General features: G+C 43.2%; 1 pseudogene; it reads left to right on the forward strand.

The window, feature by feature from the left end:
• Positions 1 to 3,671: 3,671 nt before the first annotated feature.
• Positions 3,672 to 5,365, forward strand: LOC142837148 (histidine--tRNA ligase, cytoplasmic pseudogene; annotated as a pseudogene).
• The last annotated feature ends 909 nt before the right edge of the window (positions 5,366 to 6,274 follow it).

The raw sequence follows: 6,274 nt of genomic DNA on the forward strand, positions 1-6,274 counted from the left end.
AATCAATAAAATAGAAACAAAGAAATCAATACAAAGAATCAATGAGACAAAGACTTGGTTGGTTGAGAAAATCAACAGGATAGACAAACCCTTCCACAGAAAAACTTCTTTAAGCCTGAATAAGATATCAGAAATGGAAAGATCTCCCACGCTCTTGGAAGGTAGGATCAACATAGTAAAAATTACAATTTTACCAAAAGCAAACTGCAGATTCAATGCAATCCCCATTAAAATCCCAGCACAATTCTTCCCAGACCTTGAAAGAATAATACTCAACTTCATGGAGAAAAACAAAAAACCCAGGATAACCAAGACAATCCTGTACAAGAAAGTACTTCTGGAGCATCACCATCCCTGACACCAAGCTCCACTATAGAGCTATAGTAATGAAAACAAAAACAAAACAATGACATCTTGAAATTTGCAGGCAAATGGATGGAACTATAAAAAAATATCCTGAGTGAGGTAACCCAGACCCAGAAAAACAAACAAAATATGTACTCACTCATAAGTGGATATTAGACATAAAGCAAAGAACAACCTGCCTACAGCCCACAACCCTAGAGAACACAGGAAACAAGAGAAACCCAAGAGAGACATTCATGGATTCCTACTCCACCCCCACAGCCCCAGGAAGGGGAAGTAGACAAGATCTCTTTAGAAAATTGGGCATGGCGGGAGGGAGAGGGGTTGTAGGGGAGTGGGGAGCAGAGAAGGAGAGCGTGGAGGAGAACACGAGGGATTGAGAAGATCGAGTTGGGTAAATAACAGACAGGGAGAGCAAGGAAAGAGATACCTTGAAAGAGGGAGCCATTGTGGGGTTAGCAAGAAACCAGGCACTAGGGAAACTCCCCGGAAACCACAAGGATAACCCCAGCTAAAAATCTAAGCCATCGTAGAGAGGGTACCTAACCTGCCCTTCCCCTGTAATCAGATTGATGACTACCTTACTTGTCATCATAGAACCTTCATCAAGATGGAAGCAGATGCAGAGATCCACAGCTAAGCACTGGGCCAGGCTCCTGGAATCCAGCCACAAAGAAGGATGAAGAAGGATGACTAGCAAAGGAGTCAAGACCATGTTGGGGATAAACACAGAAACTCAATCTAGTGGGAGCTCACTGACCCCTGACTGACAGCCGAAGAACCAGCATAAGACCAAACTGGTCCTCTGAATGAAGTGACGGTTGTGTGGCATGGGCAGTGGGTGGGACCGCTAACAGTGGAACCAGTATTTATCCTCAGTGCATGAACCGGTTCTTTGGAGTCCATTCCCTAAGAAGGGATACCTTGCTCGGCTTAGATACAGTGGGGAGGGCCTTGGTCCTGCCTCAAAACATGTGACAGACTTGGTTGACTCCCCATGGGAGGACTCACCCTCTCTGAGGTGATCTAGAAAAAAACATATTGAGTGAGGTAATCCAGAAAGACAAAGATAATATGTATTCACTCATAAGTGGCTTTTATACATAAATAAAAAAAACACCTACAATCCACAACCCCAAAGAATCTAGACAACAAAGAGGACCTTAAGAGAGACATATGTGGATCTAAATAGGAAAGAGAAAAAGAGAACATCTCCTGAGTAAATTGGGAGTGTAGGAGTCACAGGAGAGGGGAGAAGGGGAGAAGGGAGGAAGAGAGGGGAGTAGAGAAAAATGCACAGAGCAATAAAAACAATAAAAAAGAATAAAATAGTTTAAAAATAGATGAAAAATATTGCTTTGAATAATAAAAAAGAACATCTTTAAATTGTCAGTGTTACCAAAAAGCAGGAAAAGGCTGAGAAACTGTCGGCCTAGAAGGACATAAAGAAATGGGGTGAATTCATCTGATCTTATTCAGGAGACATCAGCTAAAAGTGATGTATCAGTACTGACTTGCTGATAGTAACACATGTAATACATGTGTTCTGCTAATAACTTCCTGGAGGGCTTGTGGAATTGTTCAATGGCTGGCATTTGCTGTGCAAGCTCAATGACCCTTTCCATGCCCAGAATCTGAGTAACCGTGGGAGAGAAGTAACTCCACTGAGCTGTCCTCTGACATCCCCATCCTAGCTGTGCCCACAAGTGTGCACTGTACACACACACAGAGGATACATTATAGTGACACAAGGCACGGCTGGGCTGTGACGAAGCCAAGTAGAAGTCTGTGCTGAAAACTCCCAAGGGAACCTACGAATGTAAGGTGTTCTCCCTGAAGGAAAGAATAAGACACATGGGAACCCCCTGAATTTTATTCTTAACTTTTGTTAATGTATCCCTAAATAAAATGTTTCATTGTGTTTCTTAAGAAAGCAAAACAAATATGGAATAACGCAACCTAAAACTTAACAAAAAGAAAGGAAAGAGGAAGGACGGGAGAAAGAAAGAAGTGCTTACTTTCCTTTCTACTTGGTAAATTTTTTTGTATATTTGATTTGATATAGCATACATCTTAAAACAGTATTATTGAATGAATGTGTATGTTTGTCTTTTAGGTATCATTAGTCACACACACAGATATCATTTGTGGAAAAATAATTTAGATGCCTTTAGAAATAGAATGCTGATTTAATTTAATATGGTAATCAGAATTAAAATGAAATTTCTCTGTGGGCCACATATGGGGCTACGTGACACCGACTTGTGAGGGAGGAAGAGCAACAGCTGAGGATTCATGTTCTTAGTGGCAGCTGACGACTCTCCAAATCTTCCCAGTGGTCCTTATGTGTAACTGTACCATTTGCTGTGGCAGTTTTTATAGATGCTTACCAAAGCTCAATGGGAATGGCAGACGACAGCAAATCACTATGACTTACCACATGGCTAAGCTCTGCCACATGCTAATGCATTTCTTATTTGGTTCAGATAGAATACTTGTCTTCTGTTTAAAACTCTTGGGCCTAAGAACAGAGACAATCAGCATTCCCTTCTTTTCCTCATTTTATACAACAGCCTTGCATACACAGCCACCGACAAGGCAATGGACTGGAACTTTTATCTCACACAAACTGCCCAGTTGATTTAAGCCTGATGTATATTAGGGTATGCACCAGAAATGTGGCATTATTATCAGGTCATAGTGGATGAATAAATTGGAGTTCATTCCTGTTCTCTTGGGAAAATGATGAGAGCATTGGAGATAAGAGAAAAAAAGGGGGGGGGGGGCTCTGATAACATAGACTGAATTCTTGTCATTTACAAAGGTGACTGTGGGGGCTGAAGAGATGGCTCAGAGGTTAAGAGCATTACCTGCTCTTCCAAAGGTCCTGAGTTCAATTCCCAGCAACCACATGGTGGCTCACAACCATCTGTAATGAGGTCTGGTGCCCTCTTCTGGCCTGCAGGCATACACACAGACAGAATATTGTATACATAATAAATAAATAAATAAATAAATATTTTTTTAAAAGGTGACTGTGAATCCACCAAGGTTGGTTCAGATAGCAGTCAGTTCTGACTAGTTGCCAAATGGCAGATCGTGCTGGGCTGGAAAAGCTTGTGTGACCTCAGGGAGAGCAAGTGCAGGGCCTCAAGCAGCAGAGAGCCATCGCCAAGCAGCTAGAGAAGGAGGTGGCTGAGTGAAAGAAACGGAAAGCACAGGTGGGCAATGATGATGTCAGAATTTTGGGCTCAAAACCCCCAAGTGTACAAGAGACTAGAGCCTATGGAAGATGGCAGTTAAGGATGGGGCTTGATGCCAAAATCCACTGCTTCAATGTCGTGTTGAAGTGAGTGATAGACCTGTGTGTGAACTCAAGGGAACACTGATTGGAAAGTACAGAGCTGATGTCATACTTATGTGTGACATGAAGGGTCAGCTGCTGTGCCTTTTTTATGACCTCACTATCCCTTTTGCTCCATATTTGGCATGAACAAACTGACCAACATTAACCACAACATAGCTAAGGTGTACTGCTGGGTTAATGATGGAGGAAGGTCATTGGTTAAATAAAGAAACTGCCTTGGCCCTGATAGGACAGAAAATTAGGTAGGCGGAGTAGATAGAACATAATGCTGGGAGGAAAAGGAAGTGAGCTCAGATGCCATGCAGCTCCTATCCGGGGCAGATGCGATGAAGTTCCGACCCAGGATGGATGTAGGCTAGAATCTTCCTGGTAAGTGCACCTTGTGGTGCTACACACATTAATAGAAATGGGCCAAGCAGTGTTTAAATGAATACAATTTCCATGTTATTATTTCGGGTATAAAGCTAGCCCGTGGCTGGGAGCTGGGAGGCGGGAAGCGGCCTGCAGCTCCTTCAACAGGTTAACCCAGCTATGACCCAATGCCATTACAGTGAATTCTTTTTTTTCCCCCTCTGGTTTTTCAAGACAGAATTTCTCTGTGGAACAGTCCTAGTTATCCTGGAAGGTGCTTTGTAGACCAGGCTGGCCTTGAACTCACTGAGATCCACCTGCCTCTGCCTCCCCAGTGCTGGATTAAAGGTGTGTGTCACTACCACCCGGCTTATGATGGTTAATTCCACCAGTGTCATTTTGGCCATGCTAGTCAGTTTGACTTTCTGATTCCTGATTCAGATGCTCAGAGATCATGTATGAGATTCTGATTTCACTTCATAGAGGCAACTTTCTGGTCAAGGGAAGTGATCTGCGCATTTTGGGTGGGATGTTCGCCATCGGTGGTGTTCCTGGGAGGAAGTTCTGTACCATCTCTTCCTCAGTGGACAATGAGGAATTCTGGAAGAAAAGAAAGCATAGGATGATGGAAGAGAAGGATCTTGCAACCGAAGCAGCTGGTCATTGGAGACTGTGTCTCTAGCATACTGGGGTGTTCTGTTCTAGATCCTCCACTATCCCCAAATAAGTAGAGAGTCAAGAGCTTGGGGACCTAAAGCTGTTGTCTGAGTATCTTACCCCATTTGACATTGACAACAAAAACGCCTTTAATCTGAACCCTGCTTGGGAGCTGGGCTGCATACATATTATACTAGGTTCATCTATGAAGCAGTCCTGCCACAGACCCCAGCCCTCGCACAGGAAGAACCTTTAGGTGTGGATAGTATGACAATGTGGCTGCTGGAATATGTAAAATGGGATAGCAGGCGTGCTTGACCCCACAGGCTGCAGGATGCCGTGCAGGGATCAGCTCTGGACCAGGGGTCGTTTGTTCCATTGTTGAGAAAAGATTAGAGGCTTTGGAGGAAACAGTATGGACCACAGAGACCCGCAAAGAAGCAGCTTCAGAAGGTGAGATTGAAGCTTTTCTCACAGCTATGGGATGCTGGGATCAAGGCCGAGCTTCTCTCCGAGAAGAACCCGAAGTTACTGAAGCAGCAGTGGTACTTTGAGGAAGCAGTGGCCGCCATTGCAAGCAGGAAGTCAAGGATAATGTCAGTGTCATGGAGGTCAGTTCAATGACAAATTTTATTTATTGAAGAATTCTATAGTGTTTGTTTGCTTTTAAAAAGTATTTTATTATTACCAGTCACTCACTGGAAGTTAATGTACGCCGCCTTTTCTAATCCTATAGCATCTCCCAGCAGGCATCATTCCCACCTTACAGACTGAAAGACTCAAGAGACACAAAGCAGTACATTAGCCACACACAGGAAAAGAGTCAAAATCAGAAAAAGAATTTTAATGCAATCCAATCCCTAAGCTCTTAATTAAAGCTTCCTATTGACTAAAGGAAGGATAATTAAATAAAAATAGATATGATGTATTATTTATTCACATAGAATAGAATAGAATAACATGTTAGCAGGGTGGCAAGGTGGCTCAGTGGGTAAAAGCCTCCCCTTCTAAGCTTATCTGTGAACTGAACTTGATTGACCCCAAGCAAGGGAAAGAGAACCAATGAACAGGTTGTTCTCTGACCTCTATGTGAGGATGCACCTACAGATATAGTACAAATAAGTTTTTAAAAGAGAATAATATGTCAGCTTCTACAAATGATAAATAAATTATCCTTCAGAGGAAATGACACTCAGGGGGAAAAAGAAGAACTTCCAAGGTACTATGAGTATTAAGGGTGAAAATGTTGGGTGTGATGGAAACCAGGATCTGGAGGGACACACGACGACCAGACTCTCATCATCCAGAGAAAAACTCATACATGTGGCCAGTCACAAGGAGCAGTCATGTGGAACTTAGACAACTCCAAGTGATGGCCAGCAAGGCTGGACTGCCTCTGTCCTCTGCCTCCCTCTAAGTTCCCGTAGCCCTCTCAGCTCATTGGTCATGCTGTATTCGTCCACACCTTCACTCTTGGGCCTGTTATGACTCTACTCTTTGCCTGAGATACGTTCCTGTGCACCCTTGGTGGCT

This window comes from Microtus pennsylvanicus, chromosome 17 (genome assembly GCF_037038515.1).
Source record: "Microtus pennsylvanicus isolate mMicPen1 chromosome 17, mMicPen1.hap1, whole genome shotgun sequence".
Lineage (NCBI taxonomy): Eukaryota > Metazoa > Chordata > Mammalia > Rodentia > Cricetidae > Microtus > Microtus pennsylvanicus.